Consider the following 26,058-nt stretch of genomic DNA (forward strand, 5'->3'; position numbering starts at 1 on the left):
GACTCGGCTATAAAAAGGAGGTCCCTTGTCATTGAGCTTAACATGGAATCGGGTAGCACTCAGTGATAAGAGAGAAGTTCACCAATGTGGTATCACAATGGACTGAATAGTCTAAGTGAGCCTGATACATCGGGCTGCTACCTAACCTAACCTAATATATAAAAATAAGTCGGGGTTTCCTTCCTGACGCTTTAACTCCAGAATGCACGAACCGATTTCCACGGTTTTGCGTTCGTTGGAAATGTCTAAAACAGTCACATTATCACGCTTGAATTTAGAAATCACATTATCACGCTCAGTTTAGAAATGATAACAACCTGAAATTGGTTGCAATACATATCAACCACCCTGTATATGTTTATGTGTGGGTGAGAGTATATGTATTAACACCGCAGACACCGCACTATTTTATTTGTTAGAGACAAATATTAGAAGAAATCGAAAAGTGAGCCAATACGTACTGAAGTTTAATACGAACCACACGAGAGAAGGAACGTCTCTCAAGAAAGACATTAAAAATGACGACTACTCATACAACTGTGTTCACACACACGCACGCACACAAACCCCCAGTGTCGCACTTTCAAAACTATTTCAAAATGTACGGACACATTTCATCACTTTAGAAGTGCGGAGGCATGGAAAAGCGATGAACGATAACGCAATGATGGAAAAGAAGACAAAAAAACCAGAAGCGTACAAGCGAACCAAATGACAACAGTCTGACAAATGTCTCTTTACTTTTAGCATATCCTTAGACTTCGACTTACAGCTCTCCCCGTTTGTGTTATCCCCTTTTCCATGTGGTGGTATGCCACAACTTTCTTACTTTGGAAGTTGCCAGTTTCCTTCCTTATGGCATATCCTCATCTCTGCTGTTGCAATTTTTTTCTTGGGTTTCTTCAACCATCCATCCATCCATCCATCTATCCTAAGACACACTCTTACTCGGGGTAATATTTCTACTCTGGTTGGTACTTGGAAACCATGTGTTTCCACTTTGTTTTAAATTCTAAGTAAGTGAGTGGTGAATATTGAATGGTGTTCCTCTACTGTGTGTAACCATGGTCGCACATACTACTAGCAAATATCCGCACACGCACTTGTGAGTTTCAAACACATGAGATCCTGTAATGTCTCTAAGAAGGCTCCTTACTTCCTGCATATCCTGGCTCTTAGACATGCGGACACACTGGCAAAGTCAGAGTAAGACAGCCAACCAAGAGAGATGCTTTTTTGTTGCTTCACTTTTCCACTTTTGCCAGTTTGACCTGTCTTGTCATTCTCGTGCTCGATTCCAATGACAATGATTATCGTCATCATCATCATCAACCTCATTATCGATGATGTCGACATTGTCATTGGACTTTCTTCGATGAATGCAACAAGAGGAATTATTTCATCTTGGGGAATACTTGATAAGGGAGTTAAACTGCATTTTATAAAGCCAAATTGCAGATGAAATCATGAATGCTCTTACATTGTTGAAGTTTATTCTTGAAGTCTTATTTCCACAGTACTTGTTAATGCGTAGAGGAGCGCTATAGATTACCGAAATACGGATTTCCGATCAAGTAACGGATAAATATGGCTTGGATTGACAGGGGAAATCAGATTCATCTCGATCCATAGCGACACACACAGAAACAAACAAAGGAAAGCTTTCTTGCATCGAATGGAAAGTCGATCCTCCATATGGACAATCCGAAACGCATCTTTTCCTTCCTTTTTAATATTTCTTACATTTTATTTCTATAGGAAATTATTTAAATTTCATATTTATAGGAAATTTTATATTTATAGGGAAATTTGTCAAAATTTCATGTATGTAGCAAATGTTGACCAAATTTTATTTCCATAAGAAATTTTGTCAAAATTTCATTTCTATAGGATTTTTTTTTTCAAAATTTCATTTCTATAGGAATTTTTTGTTTCAAAATTTCATTTCTATAGGAAATTTTGTCAAAATTTTATTTCTATAGGAAATTTTGTCAAAATTTTTGCTTCTATAGGAAATTTTCTAAAAATTTCATTTCTATAAAAACTTTTCGAAAAATTTTATTTCTATAAGAAATTTTCTAAAAATTTCATTTCTATGGGAAATTTTCTAAAAATTTCCTTTCGATAGGAAATTTCCTAAAAACTTCATTTCTATAGGAATTTTTGTAAAAATTTCATATTTATAGGAAATTTTGTCAAAATTTCATATCTGTAGAAATTTTGTCAAAATTTCATATCTGTAGGAAATGCTGACCAAATTTTATTTCTATATGAACTTTTGTCAAAATAATCCTATAGGAATAAAAGTTTTAACAAATTTTCCTATATTGTTAAACTTTTATTCCTATAGGGTTATTTTTCAAAATTTCATTTCTATAGGAAATTTTGTCAAAATTTCCATTTCTATAGGAAAATTTTATTTCTATGTAAAGTTTTGTAAAAATTTTATTTCTATGGAAAATTTTGTAAAAATTGTATTTATGTAAAAAAATTGTCGAAATCTCATTTCTGAAAGAAATTTTCTCACAATTTCATTTCTATAGAATTTTTCCTTAAAATTTTATTTCTATAATAAATTTTCTCAAAATTTCATTTCTATAATAAAACATTTCATTTTTATAAATTTTCTCAAAATTTTGTTTCTATAGAAAATTTGTCAAATTTGTTATTTCTATAGAAAATTTTGTCAAAATTTCATTTCAATAGTGTAACTTTGTGCTCTTTTTTGCTGGGGTATAATATCTTGAGATTTATGATCAAAATTAATAAAATTTTTATTGAAATTAATAAAATTTAAAATGAAATCAATAAATTTTAAAATAATATTTATCAGTCTATAAGGCTTTGTCCAAAAATATTTGACAAGCATAGCATACTGCTAGTTTTTAGTAATTTAAATGCACACACATACACTGAAAAAAATATTTAAGTGATATTAACGATTACGCAACCTAAATTTTAAGATGCGAAATTTACAAAATATTAAGGACAAATTTCTTTAAAATAATGAAATTATAATTAAAATAAAGTGTATAATCTAGGCTTAAAAAATTTTTTCATTAAATTTAGGACACAAATTTTCAAAGACATGCGACATTAACGCATACTAAGGCTAATTTTCCTTAGAGTAAAGAAAATGGATTTAAAGAAATTGTCCTTAAATTAACTGAAATATTGAAACTTTAGATTTAAGATAAAAACTCTTCAAATATAGGCTAATACATATTTTGAGGATTTAGCGTCTTTGGTTTAAAGTTTTTTTTTATTATTTTTTTTTTTTTTTTTTTTTTGAATTAAGAAAACATTTTTTACTTTGAAGTGTCCGTTATCAGTTGGATTTTTAAGCTGGCATTTGTTTGTACGTGAGTACCTTTATTAACAAACCGCAAAAAGAGAATGAAAATTTGCTATATTAGATCTGTATCCTAATTTTAATTTTATTGGTCCTAGATTTAAAGCCAGATAGGTCGCTAAAAAAATTCTTTATTTTAAGGAAGCCGCATCTTTGGCTCGGATCAATACCAAAATGCTTAAGGGAAGGTCAAAATCTTTGGATCAAAGTAAACTTTTTTTGAGAGTACTCATGTTAAATTTTCCAAACATAATAAATTATAAATTGCTTTTCAAAAATATTAGAAACTAACAAAATTATCCGGTTCAAAACCTTTGTCTTTACACTATGTTAAAGATTTCGGTAATGATTCCCGGTCAAAGAATCTGTGAATTACACAAGCGATACATTTCAAATGCAAAAATGTGCCTTCTTTCAAATAAAGACAGCTTTTAAAGAAGTTATTTAGCTTACATAGAAAACACATGAACGATTCACAGAAAAAAATTTAACGAAAATTTTTCCAATTAAAATCTTAATTGAGTTTTAAAAAATATTCAATTAAGACAGGTCAAGTTCGAAGATGGGCTATATCGGTCCAGGTTTTGATATATGCTAAATTAGGTGGCAGCCCGATGTATCAGGCTCACTTAGACTATTCAGTCCATTGTGATACCACATTGGTGAACTTTTATCTTATCACTGAGTGCTGCCCGATTCCATGTTAAGTTTAATGACAAGTCCTTTTTATAGCCGAGTCCGAACGGCGTTCCACATTGTAGTGAAACCACTTAGAGAAGCTTTGAAACCCTCAGAAATGTCGCCAGCATTACTGAGATGGGATAATCCACCTCTGGAAAACTTTTTAGTGTTCGGTCGAAGCAGGAATCGAACCCAATACCTTGTGTATGCAAGGCGGGTATGCTAGCCATTGCACCACCGTGGTTCCCAGTTTTTGATAGAGCTCCCATATAAGCCGATCCCCCGGTTTGGGGTCTTGTAATTCTAGAAACCGTATTTTTTTATCCGAGTTGTCTGAAATCGGAAATCTAAAAGTATTTTAGGTCCACAAATAGGTGAGCCGAATATGGTGTGTCTCGATTCATGTTTTGGTATAGAGACCCGGTTGCCACAGTTGGTAGAATTCTACCACAAATTATAGATTTTTTACTGTTTGGTATATTGGTAGAATTCTTGATATTTTGGTAGATTCTGCAAAATATTCCTCTCCAAATAAGATATAATTCAATTTTTATAGAAATACGATTTTGACAAAATTTTCTATAAACATAAAATTTTATATAAAAACAATTTGACAAAATTTTCTATAAAAATAAAATTTTGACAAAATTTTCTATAGAAATAAAATTTTGACAAAATCTTCTATAGAAACAAAATTTTGACAAAATTTTCTATAGAAACAAAATTTTGACAAAATTTTCTATAGAAATAAAATTTTGACAAAATTTTCTATAGAAATAAAATTTTGAGAAAATTTTCTATAGAAATAAAATTTTGAGAAAATTTTCTCTAGAAATAAAATTTTGATAAAATTACCTATACTCGGCAACCTCCTTATCTCTACGAGAGGCTTCAGTTTGCGATATCCAATTGGGGCAAAATATTAACTTCATATCGGTACGGGTCCATGTTTTCGGAATGGCATTTCTTCGTAAACGCAGTGCGACTCTGGAATGTTCTTCCACATAGTCTACAGCTTAACAGTAATGCATATGTTTTTAAGGAAAAACTTATAACTTATCTTAGCCAAAACTAATTTAACTTACAAGTCTACGCTACACTGAAAAAAGATTGTCGTGAGGTCAACGATTTCATGTCTTTAAAATACGAATGCAAATTTTGCTTAGCATAAAAGACGCATTTCTCTAATATAAAGTTTTTTTCCTTGTCCAAAAGTCGATAAACTTTTCAATGAAGTCGTATTGTCCTTATAATTAAGTGCTTTGACATGAAAATGGGTATCATAACATGAAAGAAAATATGTTTGGGCTAAGGTAAACTTGACTTAAATAATTCAGAAAAATTCTTTAAATTTAATTAAATTGTCTTTAAATTAGTTGTCTTTTTGCATCTTGACTACAAAGCAAAAAATCGTTCAAATATAAGACATGTTTTTCAACACTTTAATTTAAAGACGTTTTTTACTTGAAAAATAGCATAATTTCTACTGGAAGTCGAGTCTTAATATGGAAAATAAAGTTGTCGTTAACTCGTTTTTAAAGGACTTTGATAGCATATGAAGAAAAAAAGCTGAAAAATCGAACAATTAAAATTTGCTTCCTAAAAGCAAGAACACAAAACCAAAATTTAAAAGAGAATTGTGTCTTAAAAGTATCCTTAATTGTATTCTCCGCTTCTTTAGCTTGGAATCAATACCAAAATTGTTAAAGTAAAGACAAAATCTTTGGAACCGGGCATGTTTTTTTTTCAGTGTAATTTTTAATTTTTACTTAATTTCTTTTTTTACATATTGTTTTATACAAAGTTATTGTCATAATGTTTTATATATTATAATTTGTCTCTTCTCAAAATATTATTTTAAATTAATTTTATTTATTTATTTATTTTTATTTAATTTATTAATTTACTTAATTGTTTTTTTTTATATTAATTGGAATCTTTAATTAATACTTATACATGTACTCATATTACATTTTATTTATTTTGAAAAATATTGTAATTGTATCATATAATTCATGTACGAGTACTTTATAAGATCTAAATCTTGTTGTGCATGATAAAATAAAAAACAAACAAACAAATAAAATTTTCACAAAATTTTCTACAGAAATAAAATTTTGATAAAATTTTCTATAGAAATAAAATTTGGACAAAATTTTCTATAGAAATAAAATTTTGACAAAATTTTCTATAGAAATAAAATTTTGACAAAATTTTCTATAGAAATAAAATTTTGATAAAATTTTCTATAGAAATAAAATTTGGACAAAATTTTCTATAGAAATAAAATTTGGACAAAATTTTCTATAGAAATAAAATTTTGACAAAATTTTCTATAGAAATAAAATTTTGACAAAATTTTCAATAGAAATAAAATTTTGATAAAATTTTCAATAGAAATAAAATTTTGACAAAATTTTCAATAGAAATAAAATTTTGACAAAATTTTCTATAGAAATAAAATTTTTAAAAAAATTTCTATAGAAATAAAATTTTTAAAAAAATTTCTATAGAAATACAATTTTAACAAAATTTTGTATAGAAATAAAATTTTTACAAATTTTCTAGAGAAATAAAATTTTGACAAAATTTTCTATAGAAATAAAATTTTGACAAAATTTTCTATAGAAATAAAATTTTGACAAAATTTTCAATAGAAATAAAATTTTGACAAAATTTTCTATAGATATAAAACTTTAACAAAATGTTTTAGAGAAAACCAATTGGCAAAATTTTGATCAAAAACTTCAAGATAAAAACTTTTTAAATTTGATAGATTATGTTTAGCACGAGTGGCAACCGTGTATAGAGACCGGTATTCCGATTTGATTTCTTGGGCTTCTAGAAACCGTAGATTTTATTTGCGTGAAACTGGAAATCTAGTGGCATTTGAGAACCAAAAATAGTCCGCCATGTTTTGGTATAGCTCCCATATAGATCGATCTCCCGATTTTACTTCTTGGGCTTATAGAAGCCGTAGTTTTTACCCGATTTTACTGAAATTGGAAATCTAGTGGCATTAGGACCAAAAATAGGTGTGTCAAATATGGTGTGTATCCGTCCATGGTTTGGTATAGCTCCCATATAGCTCGATCTCCCGATTTGACTTCATGAGCTTCATGAAATCGCAATTTTTATCAGAGCTTTCGTGCTAATTCGAGTAATGCGTGTAAAAATCTATTGAATATAGATTTCACAACATATAAAAAGCGTTCTTTCATAGGATTTTCTTGTGCGCCGGACCGGAAGTTTAAGATTATTCTAAAACGCAAACTAAAATAGTTCTTATAAATCACACATCAAATGTAATCTCCATATACACGAGTATATGAAAACTTTAAATTAAACTTCGGGAAGCGTACTCCTTGAACCTATCTGCTTGGGAGAGAGAGTACTTATACCTCATACCTCCTTGAAACTCAATATAGTGTCAACTAATCCGCTACGACGATGGGATTTTGAAAGGAAACTATTATATTCGATTCATGGTGGTTGGTGGTATTTAAGATTCGGCCCGGGCGAACTTAAGTCCGTATATACTTGCTTTCTTTAATTTTAGTTAATTTTTTCCTCTATGAGAGAGAGAGTGTAATTTCTATGCTAAGCTAAATTTTTTTATCAGTGCGACTAAATACAAAATTGTAGTAAATTGGTAATGAAAACTACAGTTAGTTAAATAATAGAAAACAATAAAAAGAAAATCGTCTATCCGGAGAAAGAACATAAACGCTTACGCATATTCAAACGATGGCAATGAGATCAAGACCACACATTACACCATCACTGATGCGCATCACACAGCTATGGGATATCATCACATCCTTATCCTATACGATATGTATGTGTACACATATAAGAATGTATGTCTAAGGGAAAAACAATTTTAAATGAATGTATGCATTCGAGTGTGTATATGTGTGCGCGCTCTCTCTCTTGGGTGTCTATGTAAATGGCAAAAGGAATTTTAATACGAATGTTTGGATTTTTATTACAAATAAACTGATGAATAGTCCATTAGTTACCAATAAAACTAACACTCTTTGTTGTACTGGCTCCATATTCGCTCATACCCTCACACACACACACACATGCGGATAATCACTTAGCCTTTTCTCTTACAAAATAGCATTTGTACGATTTTTCTTTGTCAATTTTGGATCCTTAACACAGCAGGAATAGGACAAAAACATTTACCAAGGATAGTAAGTAGATTTTTTCTATTCGTTATTTACATTTTAAAATGAGGTTGAAACACAAGAAATAACTCTGCGCTATGGGTTGGCTGTAGAATCTTGTTACAAAATAAAATAAAATAAAAATTGATCCAATTTTTATTAGAGATATACATATTTGTTGGAAGCATAGGCATATCCAACCTAACCTAGGAAGGGGGAAGAAACGCTTAACCATATATACTCATTTATTTCTTCGATGCCAATAAATGTGTATCTTAGCAAGGATATGTATCATTAAATCAATTACGATGGTGAAATTGTTAGATTCCAATATAGGCACAGATCCTTAACAATAATGCAGTAAATATTTTGTTTTTTGCTGTATGTGATTTATCAACATCTAAAACAAACTATTGCCCTTAACCTTAATTTTGAGGACTTGCAATTTACATAATATTAAAGACACAGCTTTAAAAGCACTTCCAAAAATTTCCTCCCAAAGATGTTCTTTGTTTTAATTAGACAGGAAGTTCTTTTGAATAAAGTTTTTATAAATCACTTTTTTCATAATTTTAATGGGTAAGTTTTAATTTCACATATACTGAAAAAATATTGTCGTGAGGCCAAAGATGTCATGTGCTTAAAATACGAATGCAAATTTTGCTTAGCATAAAAGACGCATTTCTCTAATATAAAGTTTTTGTGAAGTTTAGGAAAATTAGAGTAATTTTTACAACTTTGCGGCTAAGCAGTGGCGATTTTACAAGGAAAATGTTGGTATTTGGACCATTTTTGTCGAAATCAGAAAAACATATATATGGGAGCTATATCTAAATCTTAACCGACTTCAACCAAATTTAGCACGCATAGCTACAATGCTAATTCTACTCCCTGTGCAAAATTTCAACTAAATCGGAGTTAAAAATTGGCTTCTGCGGTCATATGAGTGTAAATCGGGCTAAAGCTATATATGGGAGATATATCTAAATCTGAACCGATTTCAACGAAATTTGGCACGCATAGCTACAATGCTAATTCTACTCTCTGTGCAAAATTTCAACTAAATCGGAATTAAAAATTGGCCTCTGTGGTCATATGAGTGTAAATCGGGCTAAAGCTATATATGGGAGATATATCTAAATCTGAACCAATTTCAACGAAATTTGTCACGCAGAGCTACAATGCTAATTATACTCCCTATGCAAAATTTCAATTAAATCGGAGTAAAAGAAGGGGGAGTAAAAGAAGTGTGGCTTCTGGGACCGTATTAGTCCATATCGGGCAAAAGAAATATATGGGAGCTATATCTAAATCTGAACCGATTTCAATAAAATTTGTGACACTTGTACTAATTGTTCTTCTTGTGCAAAATTTTAATTTATATATATATATATATATATATATATATATATATATATATATATATATATATATATATATATATATATATATATATATATATATATATATATATATATATATATCGACTCAGGAGCCTACCCTGAGCATTTTTGCCAAAGACACCATGTGTCTATCTCGTCTTCTTCTGGGTGTTGCAAACATATGCACTAACTTATAATACCCTGTTCCACAGTGTGGCGCAGGTTATAAAAATTAACAAAACAATTGTGTGCCACCTTTTATTGGGAATGAAATATCGTAAAAAATGTTCAAAAAGGCTATCTTCCCCGGGTTAACATTCTTCCTAAATCTCTAAGTATGAACCACACTCAAAAAAAAGTGAACCCTCTATTTCACTAAAACCAATTTAACTTTATTTTAGTTCATGGAATTATTATGTTTGGAGAAGGTTTCGTTTACTCTAAAAATGTTTGCGTACGTTAGTTAAATAAACTAAAAAACGGGGGAAAAAATTATACACAAATGAAGCAAAAAGATTTACTAAATTCGTACTTCTCACAAAATAGTTCATTGCTTTTTTTTAATTTGTAAATTTTTCTACAAATGCTCCCATCTTGAACTTCGTATGGCACTAAAGACATTCTTGCAATTTTGAATCCCAGTTTTTTCCTCAAACTAAAAAATTTTCTTTAACAAGTGAAAAAATTAATTATGTCTAATCAATTTTCTTGAATTTGTCGAAAAATTTAGTTTTGTCATATCAACGCGGTGTCAGCGTTTGTAATACTGCTTAGTTAACATTTTCTAAAAATAATTTAAATTTTTTAAAACTAACCAAAATTTTTGTTCCTGGTGGGTTCACTGTATTTAGTCATTTTTAGGACTTACTCTACCCTCCTGTGGTTCATGAGGTTTCAGACCAATGTTTCCACGACAAAATAACTAATATTCTATACTGAGGAATATAAAAAGCAATGGTCAGTTGTCAAACACTCATGGTGCACATTCAATCCTTAACCCCCCTCTGGATTTAATTAAATATTTTTCTTCAATAATCACCAAACGATTTTCCATATAAAAAACGCTCTTATACAGCTCAGGGAATTCCACAAAAAATATAAACTTGACCTAACCATTACAAATAGAATTTCCTATTTGCCGGAACAAGATTTAATAAAAGAAAAAAAAACAAAAACAACTTTATGACATAATGAACAATTGAATATTCCAAAAAAAAACCCCAAATGACGCAATTGGGATATGTGCTCATGTGTCAATGGTCTACATGAACTCTTTTTCGCAATAGACAGAAAAGAAACCGAAGAAAGCATTTTCTTAAAATACTTAGGCGTACTCAAGGCGTTTTAAACGATTTCATTTGGAACATTTTTCAACGTACCACTGCTTTTATATGAACATACTATAGACCCCTCGCCCCCTCCCCCCAAAAAAAGAGAAATACTCGAGAAGACTAAGAATGCCATGGGTGTCAGGAAAAATGGATGGTTGGTGTCAACACCACCAAATACCGAATTTGTTTCATTAGATTTCCGGAATTCGTATGAATGATATGCCAAGCAGCACCCACAAACACCAATACCAATGAACCATTATTCCCCACACACACACACATATGACCAAAAACATGTGATTAATAACAATAAGTAAATGGGCCCCCCGGATGTTGTGGGTATTTGGAGCGGAAACAAACGGATATACAAGACACAGAGATGATGAGAAGCTGACTAAGACAGCCATGGGCGAACTTGGATGATGATGATGACTAAAACATAAGGGGGAGTGGATCATCATCTTTGGCCCATAGAACACTAATTGGAAAAACAGCAATAAAATTCAATACCGGCAAAAATGGTTGTAAATGATTCGTAGTGTCATGCCCTCACCAAAGGAAAACAAGTGCGTATCGGAGACATTATGGACTGACTGGAACTATTCGTCATCCAAATAGCCATCTCTCCTGTCAGATGATACTGCCGATGATTTGGCAGCTGACGATGTTAATGATTATGATGTTGTGATGTTCTTCTTAAAGAAAAGGGTCACTCTACTAATGACACATGTACGAGTACTACTCACACTTTTTGGCTACGATGATGTTCAACAAGAAATTGTCCCAGAACAAACTTTGGAAATATTTTCACCAAAAAAACAAAGAAGAAAAAGGGTGTTATGACCATAACACCAAAGATAGGCTTGAAGAATTTGTGTAAACGCTAAACATGCAAAAGAAAATATATTCTCATGTCGTTATCGACATAGAAAAGGACATGGAATAACTTTTTCAACGAAACATGAAATATGAACATGACGGCATGAAATTTACAGGCTTACTCCATAGTTTGTCATACGTTTTCCAAAAATTGTACAAAAAAAAAACATATTACACGCATCGACCCATTACAAACAATTGTAAAATCTAAATGCATAGCCAGACAAATAGCTGACATAGTGAATAATTACACTTATCAAAATAATTTGTTCTCCCCGAAACGAAAAACAAAATGTTTTCCACCAATACAAATCGAAAGAATCGAGACACTCTCGATTTTGAATCCAATTTTAATTTGAACTTCTCATTAAAGAGAATTATACGAGGGTTGCATTTTATTTGGCAACCCTACACACAAAAAAATATTTTTTGTCTTCAATAACGAAATTAATGGATCCAATTATTTTCTACTGAAATGTCTTCAATCACAGGAATGATAGTATCAATTACCAAAGCCAATTAAAACAAGTATAAACGGCCATAAGTTCGGCCACGCCGAATCTTATGTACCCTCCACCATGGATTGCGTAGAAACTTCTACGAAAGACTGTCATCCACAATCGAATTACTTGGGTTGTGGTATCTTAAATCGTTTTCTAAATTGCGAGTTAGTCCATACGTGGTATATATTAGACAAAAAGGTATGTAAGTCTACAAATAATTACGAATCGATATGGACTTTTGCACGGTACGTAGGGAGCCAGAATTGAAATATGAATTATGAACTTGATATGGACCAATTTTTGTGTGATTTGGGATCGATTTATCTGAGGGCTATATAAATATAACTATAGACCGATATGGACCTAGTTAGGCAAGGTTGTTAACGGCCATATACTAGCACAATGTACCAAATTTCAACTGACTCAGATGAAATTTGCTCCTCCAAGAGGCTCCAAAACCAAATCTCGGGACTGGTTTATATGGGGGCTATATATGATTATGAACTGATATGGACCACTTTTGGCATGATTGTTAAATATCATATACTACCACCACGTACAAAATTTCAACCAGATCGGATGAATTTTGCTTCTCCATAAGGCACCGGATGTCAAATCTGGGGATCGGTTTATATGGGGGCCATATAAATTTATGGACTGATATGAACCAATTCCTGCATGGTTGTTGGATACCATATACTAACATCACGTACCAAATTTCAACCGAATCGGATGAATTTTCCACTTCCAAGGGGCTCCGGAGTTCAAATCTGGGAATCGGTTTATATGGGGGCTATATATAATTAAGGACCGATTTCGACCAATTTTTGCATTGGTATTTGAGGCCATATATTAACACCACGTACCAAATTTTAACTGAATCAGCTGAATTCTGGCCTTCCAAGATTCTCCGGAGGTCAAATCTGGTGATCGGTTTATATGGTGGGTATATATAATTATGGACCGATGTGGACCAATTTTTGCATGGTCATTAGAGACCATATACTAACACCACATACCAAATTTCAGCCGGATCGGATGAAATTTGCTTCTCTTAGAGGCTCTGCAAGCCAAATCTGGGGATCAGTTTACATTGTTAGAGACGATATACCAACACCATATACAAAATTTCAGCCAGATCGGATGAAATTTGCTTCTCTTAGAGGATCGGCAAGCCAAATTTTCCGTTTTTATGGGGGCTATACGTAAAAGTGAACCGATATGGCCCATTTGCAATACCATCCGACCTACATCAATAACAACTACTTGTGCCAAGTTTCAAGTCGATAGCTTGTTTCGTTCGGAAGTTAGCGTGATTTCAACAGACGGACGGACGGACATGCTCAGATCGACTCAGAATTTAACCACGACCCAGAATATATACACTTTATGGGGACTTAGAGCAATATTTCGATGTGTTACAAACGGAATGACAAAGTTAATATACCCCCATCCTATGGTGGAGGGTATAAAAATAATTGATACAACTAATATTTGTAGTTGATTTTTGTTTCAATTAAAAAATCTGTTGAATCAACTAAATTTTTAATTGAATATTTTTAAATCTCAATTAAAATTTTAATTTTTAATAAGATGTTCGAGAATTTTTTTCTGTGTAGTGTTGTAATCTGCCAATTACGTACTCAGAAAGTTTTGTCTTACGAATGCTATTTGTGTTGTTTAAAGCAAAGATTATTCTCGCCCAAAAAATGGAATTTAATCGTAAACATTTCGACGTTGATTAACTCAACAACAGTGCATCGATTAACTTAATTAAATTTTAAGCGATAAAACTTTTTTGAGGACAAGTGTCTATCGATGGTGATTTCAACCGAAGTCATTGTTTACTCCAAGACGAATTTCACGAATTTCGGCAAAACTCAGTTATTTTTTCGGAAACCATTGATGCTGTCCGCCAAGTTGCAAGATCGTCATGCTATGAGATTGAGACAACCTTAGGCATTAGTTGGACCAGCAAATATTGAATATCACCGTCAAAAAAATTGTTCACGTTGGAATCACGGTTGTCACTCGACCCAAACTAACATACCAAAATTTGGATAACGTATTATGAAAAAACTACCAAACAAAAACTCTTATTTTGCAAAACTTTATTTCTATTAAAAATTGTGTCAAAATTTTATTTCTATAGGAAATTTTGACAAAATTTTATTTCTATAGAAAATTTTGTAAATATTTTATTTCTTTAGAAAATTTTATCAAAATTTCATTTCTATAGAAAAATTTTTAAGTACCTCTTAGTTGGAGAGGAATTCAAAAAATGTTACTTTGCAAAATTTTATTTCTATTAAAAATTTTGTCAAAATTTTATTTCTATAGAAAATTTTGTAAATATTTTATTTCTATAGAAAATTTTATCAACAATTTTTTTTTTTTTATGGAAAATATCCTCAAAATTTGATTTCCTTAGAAAATGTGGTCAACATTTTATTTCTATAAAAAATTTTATCAAAATTTTATCTCTATTGAAAATTTTGTCAAAATTTTATTTCTATTGAAAATTTTGTCAAAATTCTATTTCTATAGAAAATTTTGTCAAAATTTTATTTATATAGAAAATTTGGTATTTTTTTCTACAGCAAATTTTGTCAAAATTTTATTTCTATAGAAAATTTGGTATTTTTTTTCTATAGCAAATTTTGTCAAAATTTTGTTTCTATAGAAAAGTTTGTCACAATTTTATTTCTATAGAAAATTTTCTCAAAATTTTATTTCTGTAGAAAATTTTCTTAAACTTCATTTCTATAGAATTTTGTCAACATTTTATTTATATAGAAAATTTTGTCAAAATTTAATTTATATAGAAAATTTTGTCAAAATTTTTTTATGGAAAATGTTCTCAAAATTTTATTTCCTTAGAAAATGTGGCCAAAATTTTACTTCTATAGAAAATTTTGTCAAAATTTTATTTCTATAGAAATTTGGTATTTTTTTCTATAGCAAATTTTTAGTTCTATGGTAAATTGGTCTAAATTTTACTTCTATAGAAAATTTTGTCAAAATTTTATTTTTATAGAAAATTTTGTCAAAATTTTATTTCTATAGAAAATTTGGTATTTTTTTCTATAGCACATTTTGTCAAAATTTTATTTCTATAGAAAATTTTGTAAATATTTTATTTCTAAAGAAAATTTTGTCAACATTTTATGTCTATAGAAAATTTTGTAAAAATGTTATTTTTTGTAGAAAATTTTGTAAAAATTTTATTTTTATAGAAAATTTTGTAAAAATTTTATTCTACAGAACATTTTCTCAAAATTTTATTTCTATAGAAAATTTTGTCAAAATTTTATTTCTATAGAAAATTTTGTCAAAATTTTATTTCTATAGAAAAGTTTGTCAAAATTTTATTTCTATAGAAAATGTTCGCAAAATTTTATTTCTGTAGAAAAATTATCTCAAATTTTATTTCCTTAGAAAATTTGGTCAAAATTTTATTTCTATAGAAAATTTTATTTCTATAGCAAATTTTGTCCAAATTTAATTTTTATAGAAAATTTTGTCAAAATTTTATTTCTATAGAAAATTTTGAAAATTTTATTTCTATAGAAAATTTTCACAAAATTTTATTTCTATAGAAAATGTTCACAAAATTTTATTTCTATAGAAAATTTTCACAAAATTTTATTTCTATAGAAAATTTTCACAAAATTTTATTTCTATAGAAAATTTTGTAAATATTTTATGTCTATAGAAAATTTTGTAAAAATTTTATTTTTATAGAAAATTTTGTAAAAATTTTATTTTTATAGAAAATTTTGTAAAAATTTTATTCTACAGAACATTTTCTCATAATTTTATTTCTATAGACAATTTGTAAAGTACCTCTTAGTTGGAGAGGAATAATTTGCAAAATCTACCAAAACATCAAGAATTCTACTAATCTACCAAGCAGAAAAAAATCTACCATTTATGATAGAATTCTACCGAAAACACTTAATAAAAACGCCAGAAAGCACCAGGTTGGAGCTTTTTTTGAAAGGCACCAAAAAAGGCAATTTTTTGATTTTTGGAAATCTAAAGATATAAATTTGAAATCTAAAAGATTTAAATTTGGTGCTAAAAGCACTAAATCGACTAAATGTAAGGTCGATCAATATTTATAATGTGAGGTCTAGCGATAATTTTCGGTACATGATGGTGTACGGTACACTCATAGACAAAAGTCTGGGGAAAAGATCATTCCGTGTTTGCTGTCATTTAACAGCGAACAGCAACTGAATGCACTGAAAACAATATTAACCTAATATGAAAGATAATGCAACATAAATTTTACAACACACAATCTACGTAATTCCAATCACAATGTTTTCGTTTTTTTAATAAAGAGATTTTAATAAAAAGAAAGTCTTTACTTTAAGGTGTCTTCCTTTAGATCTAGGACAGGCAATAATAAAATTCACACACTTCCGTCAAGTCATATTTTCATTTTTTCGTACAACAAAGAAAAAAATTTTCACTATGAAAACAAAAAATCTTTAAATTAACTAAAATGTTGAATCTTTGAATTAAAAATAAAAAAGCTTCATTGACTTAGTTTAAGGATCTTGCGTCTTTGGTTTAAAGTTTTTTAATTAAAATTACTTTGAAGTATATGTTATAAATTGCACGGAAAAAACAGTGAAACCACTAGGAAAGAAAATTTTAGTTACTTTTTAGTTGGTTTCAGAAAATGTTAACTAAATTTTATTAAAAAGGAAGATGTCAAGCCGATTTCACAAAAATAAGTAAATAATTTTCGATAAGATCAAGAAAGTTTAAAATTTTTTAACTATTAAGGAAAATTTATTTTTTAACCATTAAGGAAAATTTCGTAGTTTGAAGCAAAAACTTGGAGTTGAAAATTGCAAAAATTTCTTTAGTGCCATACGAAGTTCAAGATGGGCGCATTATTGGTAATATGTACAAATTTGAAGAAACTCTGAACTATTTTGTGGGTGGCACGAATTTAGTTAATGTACGCAAACGTACGCAAACAATTATTAAAATCATGGAAACTTTCTCAAAACATAATTATTCCATGAACCAAAGTGGAATTAAATCGGCTTTAGTAAAATATACACAGAAACAAATTTCATGATTTTTTTCATTTAGAGTCTTAATAGAGTTTTAAAAATTATACAATTAAAAATTTAATTGATTCAGCAATTTTTTTAATTGAAATAAAAATCAATCACAAAAAATTAATAGTATCAATTATTTTTTTAATTGGATCAATTAATTTTTTATTTGACTTTCAATTAGTTTATTAATTGATACAATCATTTCTGTGATTGAAGACATTTCAATTAAAAAATTAATTGGATCATAAATCGAATGGCGACGTATGTAAATCGAAGTTGGATGGAAAGAAAAATTTGACGACATAAATCGAAACAACGTAAACCGAGGGATTGTTGTATGAGCTAATATTATTTATTAATTTGACTGTGACGACGGATTCTTTTTTATTTCTGTCAAATATTTTTCCAATGTATATAATAAAACCTTTACGAAGTGAACACCCACGGTTGCGTAAATTATGTCCTTATTTGGGAACTGTCCATTTATCAGTGATTAATTTTTATAACAAAAGTCTCACGAAAGTTGATTTAATTTTTTTCATAAATTTAAGACACAAATTTTGAAAATTTACGTCCCCCCGTAAAAGTAGTAGGTCTTTACAGTAAGGCAAATTTTCCTTAAAGTAAAGAAAAACATTTTTAATTTATAGAAATCGGTGTCAAATTAACTGATATATTCTATCTTTAAATTTGAGATAAAGTGGCTTCAAATATAAGCCAAGACTTATTTTGAGGATTTTACATTCTTGGTTTAAAGTTTTTTTTCTTAATTAAGAAAACATTTTTTCCCTTTGAAACATCCTTTATAATTTAGATTTTTAAAAAGGCATTTATTCGTACGTGAACAGCTTTATTAAAAAAATAGCAATACCAAAATCCTTAAGAGAAGGTCAAAATCTTTAGATCAAAGTAAAGTTTTTTTGACTTTACATTTATTTTAAAATATAAAATTCACGTCAAGGAGTCCCCTTGATAATCATGATTTTACACAAAAATATTGACCTCCCTCTTAAAGATTTTGGTATTGATTCCAATGATATGAAATTAAAAGTAGGATATGTATCTACTTTATCAAATTCCTATTCTCTTTTCGGTATATAACATTCTTTTCTCTTATATATTATATATTCTCTTTCGGTATATATTTACAACAAAAAAATTTGGATCTTCCTTCTTAAGAATTTTGGTATTGATTTTATATATGAAATCAAATTCCCATTCTCTTTTCGGTATGTATAACACATTAATATCAGTTTAAAAAAATTTAAAAATCCAAATATAACAGATACTTATAAATAAAAAAATGTTTTTTTTTTATTTCAAAAAACAAAAACTCTAAACCAAAGATAAAAAATTCTCAGAATAAGCAGTCCATATTTTATGTATTTTATCTTTAATTTAAAGATTCAATATCTCAATTAATTTAAAGATTATTTCATAAAATCATGAGCGTTTTCCTCTAGTTTAAGGAAAATTTGCCTTACGTCAAGACAAACGACTTTATCAAAAGAACGCAAATTTCAACTTAATACCCTAAATTTGACATTTTTGTTTAAACATTTTTATACTCACCACCATAGAATGGTTATGGGGGTATAATAAGTTTGCCATTCCGTGTGTAACACATCGAAATATCGACTTCCGACTATATAAAGTATATATATTCTTGATCAGGGAGAAATTCTAAGACGATATAAGCATGTCCGTCTGTCTGTCTGTCTGTCTGTTGTAATCACGCTACAGCCTTCAATAAATATTTGCGCTATCGTCCTGAAATTTGGCACAGATTCGTGTTTTTATTGCAGGCAGGTCAATTTCGAAGATGGGCTATATCGGTCCAAGTTTTGATATAGTCCCTATATAAACCGATTTCTCGATTTGGGGTCTTGTGCTTATAAAAAAACGTAGTTTTTGTCCAATTAGCCTGAAATTGAAAATCTAGAGATACTTGAGGACCATAAAGAGGTGTGCCGAAAATGGTGCCCATCGGACCATGTTTGGTATAGGAAATCTAGAGGTATTTTGGACCCCAAATATGTGTGCCGAAATTGAGGTGTATCGGTCCATTTTTTGGTTTAACCCCCATATAGACCGATCTCTCGGTTTTACTTCTTGGGCGACTAGAGACTATATTTGCTAGCCGATTTGCTTGAAATTGAAAATCTAGAGGTATTTGAAGATCACAAATAGGTGTGTCGCAAATGGTACCTATTGGTCTATATTTTGGTATAGCCCCCATATAGACCGATCTCCCGACTTTATTTCTTGAGCTTCTAGAATACGTAGTTTTTATCCAAATTGCAGGAAATTAGAAATATAGACGTATCTTAGGACCATAAAGAGGTGTGTCGAAAATGGTCCGTATCGGTCCATGTTTTGCTATAGCCCCTATATAGACGGAACTCTCGATTTTACTTCTTGGGCTTCTAGAATTCGTAGTTTTCACCAATTCGTCTGAAAGTGGAATTCTAGAGGTATTTGAGGAACATTAAGAGGTGGTGAGTATTGGTCCATGTTTTGGTATAGGCCCCATATAGATCTAACTCCCGAATTTATTTCTAGGACTTCAAATCAAGATTTCTCTAAAACTCAAATAAAATTGGTTATCATAAATCCAGAATCTTTTTCTTCGGGAAGCGTACTGGTTGAACTGATTTGCTTGGGAGAAGATTTGTCATCAAATCCCCTAAAATGCTATATATTATCAAGTAACCCGCTACGACGATAAGTTTTCAAAGTAAACTATTATATTTGATTCGTGGTGGTGGGTATTTAAGATTCGGCCCGGCCGAACTTACTGCTGTATATACTTGTTGTTTTATACTAATTAAAACCAAATTGAATAAGAAAATAAAATTAATTTTGGTTCTAGTTTTTGCTGACCAATGCAACTTATAGCGTCTTAAAATAAGCCGTAGTCAAAACAACGAAGGATGACGTTATTGTACAAAAAATAACGATGACTTTTCAGGGTTACTATCTAATTAAAATTTCAAAAAAAAACTTGAAACCAATGATAAAATATCCGCAAAATAAACCTTGATATTTTTTTATCAATAATTTAAAGATTCAATTATTTATATCTAATTAATCTATATATTATTTATATCTAATTAATCTATTTATTTTAAAGATATATGTCCTTACACTCAAAAAATAGGAATGCAAATTTTGGGTCATTTTAGAAAATTGAACTAAACTCTATTACAAACGCAGATGTCCTGCCGATTTTTTGAGTGTAGTATTATGTAAATTACGGGTGTTATAATTTATATTACGCAATCCTTCATATTAGGACAATATGTTTTCAGTGTATACCATTTCTGCACATACAACAAGAAAGCTCTAAATTTTAATTTTAAACTGATTTTATCATCTCAATCGATTGAAAAAAATGCACTTTGGATAAAACAAATTGATTATCAATATATCCCTTTTCTCCTATTGTGGTGAATAAAAAAAAACATTAATTTTCGATACACCCTGTATTACAAGAGAAACGTGACATATCCAAGTAGAGGACAAACAAAAAAACAACAAGAGGCTCTTTTTGGCAAATGTTCCCACTTCACAATTACCATTTGTCCGTTCAGCTGATATATATTTTTTTCTTCGATGGTGTGCGTTTACAACGGCAAACACATGACATGATGGGATTATGGGGTTGTGAATGGAAAGGGGAGATGTGATGGGGAAAAAAGATAATAATGATGATGCTTATAGCGATGCCTCTGCTCATTATGAGGTTTCTCAAGTTTAATACGTTTTTGTTGTTCCAGTTGTTTTTGGCATTTATTGAGAAAGTATGAAAGACATAACTAACCAAACTAACTAAGAAGAACAAGAAGAAGAACAAAACTATGTTGGTAAGATGGTAGTGGGTTGGGAGAACGGAATCATCGGAATAGTAAATGCCGCACTTGAATTCCAATGAATTTTGAATTTTATTCAATGCCTTGACTTTGCCTAGCTGGTGGTTGATGGCGTTAAGTTTTCATTTCACCTTTTCTGTTTCCATAGTCTTATTTTTAATTAAAAGTTCTAAATGTTGTTCAGGCAATATACCATCACCTACTTTTGATGATGGGGGAAAGGGAGGTGAATACAATTTGGTGAGCACTTACCTTTGGAGAAAGCAAAGTAATCGTATTGGCCTTCTTGGGATGTAGCAGCAACCAACAAATGCAAATTTCCCCACTCTTCAATGCAGAGTCAAGAAGAACTTCAATTAAATGCACTCACTATTGAGGGAGAGACGAAGAGACCGACTGCTTGCTGGCTTGTAGAGTCATTAAAAGCACATTTTTTTCTATAGCCCCATTCAATAGTCGAAGTTGTTGTTCTTAGTTTTCTTCTATTAATTTTGTTCTCTTTTGAGATTTTAGTTTTTTTTTTTTGTTCTTTACTTTTATTATTCACTCATCACTACACCAGCGACGAAGGGTCCGAACCGAAAACCATAAACTCTAGCAGCACATTTTTTTCGTTTGAAACAATCGACACTTGTCGAATAGGTCTGACTGTCCGATACGCATTAAAAAAATTCATTCACCGTTAGTTAAAAGCCTGAGTTACAACTCCCCAACTAATGTGATGAGTTGAAGAGCACAAGAGAGTGGGGGAGGTGTACAGATTGATAGCACTATAATGTGTGTTTGTGCGTGTGTGATATTTTTTCTCCCACGTGTTTGTGTGTTACTTAAGCTGCTCTATTTGACACTTGTTCGTTCTTTTTGGGGTTTTCGGCGTTGTTTTTTCGGTCGGTTGGAGATCCGAAAACAATTTTTTTGGGATTTTACAAGACAAAAACAAAATTACAACAAAATTTACAACCGCACTGTTCCTATTTCTTTATTTTTGGGTATAATATTACGATGTATGTTCATAAACTCTACCTTATTTTATTTATAACAGAACAAACACACGTACATAGAGAGAGAACGATACACGAGGATGATGATAAAAAAAGATTTGGTTTTTTTTATCACATGAGAATAATACATAAAACACCAAAAACGTACATTTGAGAGTTGTAGTTTTTTTCCTTCTTGGTTTTTGTTTTATTAGTTGATTTAGAGTCTCTTCTTTTGCTTTTGTATTCCTTTTTTTGTTAATAAAAACGTAAAAGTTAAGTGAACACTTAGTTTGCTTGGATCATCACACGACTCAGGACACACAACAGAAAATACATTTATTCATATTTTTAAGAATAAAATTTCTTTTCAATTTGTTCTAAGGAATCTAATGAAAATATTTTTATATTTGTATTTTATTCTTCCTTGTCCTGTGTCTATCGTTCTCGTTTGGGTTGGTTAGCTGAAGAGCGCTTGTAGAAATAAAACCTCACCTTTCGAATAAAATCAAGAGACTGTGCAGGATTTTGAGGATTTGCTTGGAGTAAAGTTCCCCATCTGTTTCTGTTGTATGATGTGGTCTAAAGGCAAAGGAGTGTTTAGCAACTGCAACTTTAGGCTTGGTTGGTTTCAAACAAGTTCGCTATTGGCCGGGATTGCCAATGCCAGAGTTTTGGGGTTGTCACTGGGGATTGTTGGGAGAGCAGTAGTACTATTTATTCAGAAATCAGGAATAATAACTTTATATACATGCAGATAAAAATTCGAAAGACAACGTTGTGTAATAGGTAGCAAGTGAAAGAAAATCGGGCCTTCAAAAAATAGGCTTTAGTGTGCAAATATAACCATAGCGATAGGCGGTAGGCAAACACTTGTTTACGTGTATTTCTTATGGAAAGCTCAAAATCCGCGACTGAAATTCTTTTTTTCTTGAAATAACATTACATTACATGTGTTTATTCATCTCATTTATTAAATATTGAAAAGTCATGCTACACACAAAAAAATTATTTTTGTGTTCAATCACGAAATTTATTGATCCAATTAATCAATCACAAAAATGATAGTGTCAATTAAAAAATTAATTGATCCAATTAAAAAAATTAAATGATACTATTAATTTTTGTGATTGATTTTTGTTTCAATTAAAAAAATTGTGGAATCAATTAAATTTTTAATTGAATATTTTTAAAACTCAATGAAGTATTTAATTGGAAAAATGCTCAATGAAGTCTTTAATTGGAAAAACACTCGAAAACAAGGAAAGAGGGAATTTTGTATTTGTTGTCGCGGCGGAAATGTTTCGCCTACCGCCTATCGCTATGGTTATATTTACACATTTACCCTCAACAGTAAAGAATGGATATTTCTCAACAAGCAATTGAATAAAACTGAACGCATTTCTAAGCGAAATTCAATACCAAAATAAAGTTTTTAATTTTTTTCTTATTCTTGATATGAACAAAACAAAAAATATTAGTAAAACGAATACAATTTTAGATAGAATTTGTACACTCAAAAAAATATTGACATAAGTACAATGATCTCATATCAACACACAGAAAAAGTATATTTACATTTATATTATTGAATAATAATGTCCAATATATATATATATATATATATATATATATATATATATATATATATATATATATATATATATATATATATATATATATATATATATATATATATATATATATATATATATATATATATATATATATATATATATATATATATATATATATATATATATATATATATATATATATATATATATATATATATATATATATATATATATATATATATATATATATATATATATATTCAGTAAAAAAAATTAATTGACTTTTAAAATTTCCAATATAAAGATTAAGGGCCGGTTTCTCAATCCCTTTTTATACCCACCACCATAGAATGGTGAGAGGGGTATAATAAGTTTGTCATTCCGTTTGTAACACATCGAAATATCGACTATATAAAGTATATATATTCTTGATCAGGGAGAAATTCTAAGACGATGTAGCCATGCCCGTCTGTCTGTCTGTCTGTCTGTTGTAATCACGCTACAGTCTTCAATAATAAAGCAATCGTGCAAACTCACCTTTTGTCTGCAGCCACGTCAAGTTCGAAAATGGGCTATACCGGTCCAAGTTTTGATATAGTCCCCATATAAACCGACCTCCCGATTTAGGGTCTTGGGCTTATAAAAACCTCAGTTTCTATCCAATTTGCCTGAAATTGGAAATCTAGATGTATTGTATGACCACAAAGAGGTTTGCCAAAAATGGTGAGTATCGTTCCATATTTCGGTATAGCCCCCATATATGCCCCATATAGGCCCCATATAGGCCGATTATATTTCTAGGGCTTCTAGAATCGATAGTTTCTATCCAATTTGCCTGAAATTGGAAATCTAGAGGTATTTTAGCACCATAAAGAGGTGTGCCATAAATGGTGACTATCACTTGATGTTTAGGTATAGCCCTCATATAGACCGATTTCTCGATTTTACTTCTTGGGCTTCTAGAATCCGTAGTTATCATCCAATTTGGTTGAAATTTGAAATCTAGAGGTATTTTAGAACAATAAAGGGGTGTGCCGAAAATGGTGAGTATCGGTCCATGTGTTGGTATAGCCCCCATATAGACCGATCTCCAGTTTTTACTTCTTGGGCGTCTAAAATCTGTAGTTTTTATCCAATTTGCCTGAAATTAGAAATCTAGAGGTATTTTAAAACCCTAAAGAGGTGTGCTGAAAATGATGAGTATCGGACCATGTTTTTATATAGCCCCTATATAGACCGATCTCCAGATTTTATTCTTGGGCTTATAGAAACCGTAGTTTTTATCTAACTTGCCTCAAATTGGAAATCTAGAGGTATTTTAGGACCATAAAAAGCTATGCCGAAAATGGTGAGTATAGGTCCATGTTTTGATATAGCCATCAGATAGACCGATATTAATTTTTGGGCTTCTAGAAACCGTAATTGTTGTCCACTTTGCCTGAAATCGAAAATCTGGAGGTTTTTAGGAATACAAATAGGTGTGCAAGAAATGGTTTTATTTTTTAGGCTTCTAGAATCCGTAGTTTTTATCCAATTTGCCTGAAATGAGAAATCTGCAGGTATTTTAGGACCTTAAATATGAGTGCCGAAAATGGCGTGTATTGGTCCATGTTTTGGTTTATCTTCCAAATAGACCGATCTCGTGATTTTACTTCTTGGGCTTTTAGAAACCATAGTTTTTTTATCAAATTTGCATGGAATTTTAATTCTAGAAGTATTTTAGAAACATAAAGAGGTGTGCCGAAAATGGTGAATGTCGGTCCATGTGCACTGATAATTAAAATTGCTTGCAACTGAATTATAGTTTTCAGATTTTACTTCTGGTAATCATTTAAATAATGTTGGTAAAAATCTACAGATGTTAGATTTTAAATCAAGGCGTTATTTCATTTTCATTTAATTTTCATGCACACTTGCACACGATGTTTATGATTCCTCTAAAACACAAACAAATAAGGTTCTTATAAATCCAGAATCTGATCTAGTCTTCATAGGTAAAATCTTTGAATTTATCTTCGGTAAGTGTACTGGTTGAACTGATCTGCATGTCACCAAATACCCCTGAAATTTTCACAGGAAACTATAATATTTGATTCATGGTGGTGGGTATTTAAGATTCGGCCCGGCCGAACTTACTGCTTTATATATTTGTTATTATTTATCGTGTCAATAAAACTTCTGATTCTATACAAAAATTTTACTAATCGGTGGCCTATCCTCCGGTTATGTACTAATCGGACAA

General features: G+C 30.3%; 1 protein-coding gene across 2 annotated transcripts in view; it reads right to left on the reverse strand.

Annotated features, from left to right (window-relative positions):
• orb (polyadenylation element binding protein orb) overlaps positions 1 to 22,750 on the reverse strand; it is a 332,586-nt gene extending 309,836 nt beyond the window's left edge. For both annotated transcript variants that reach the window (XM_075291719.1, XM_075291720.1), the window contains exon 1: positions 21,512 to 22,750. The gene's annotated coding sequence lies outside the window, so the exon portion shown is untranslated. The remainder of the gene's footprint in view (positions 1 to 21,511) is intronic.
• Between the last annotated feature and the right edge of the window lie 3,308 nt (positions 22,751 to 26,058).

Source organism: Haematobia irritans, chromosome 1, assembly GCF_050003625.1.
Source record: "Haematobia irritans isolate KBUSLIRL chromosome 1, ASM5000362v1, whole genome shotgun sequence".
Classification (NCBI taxonomy): Eukaryota; Metazoa; Arthropoda; class Insecta; order Diptera; family Muscidae; genus Haematobia; species Haematobia irritans.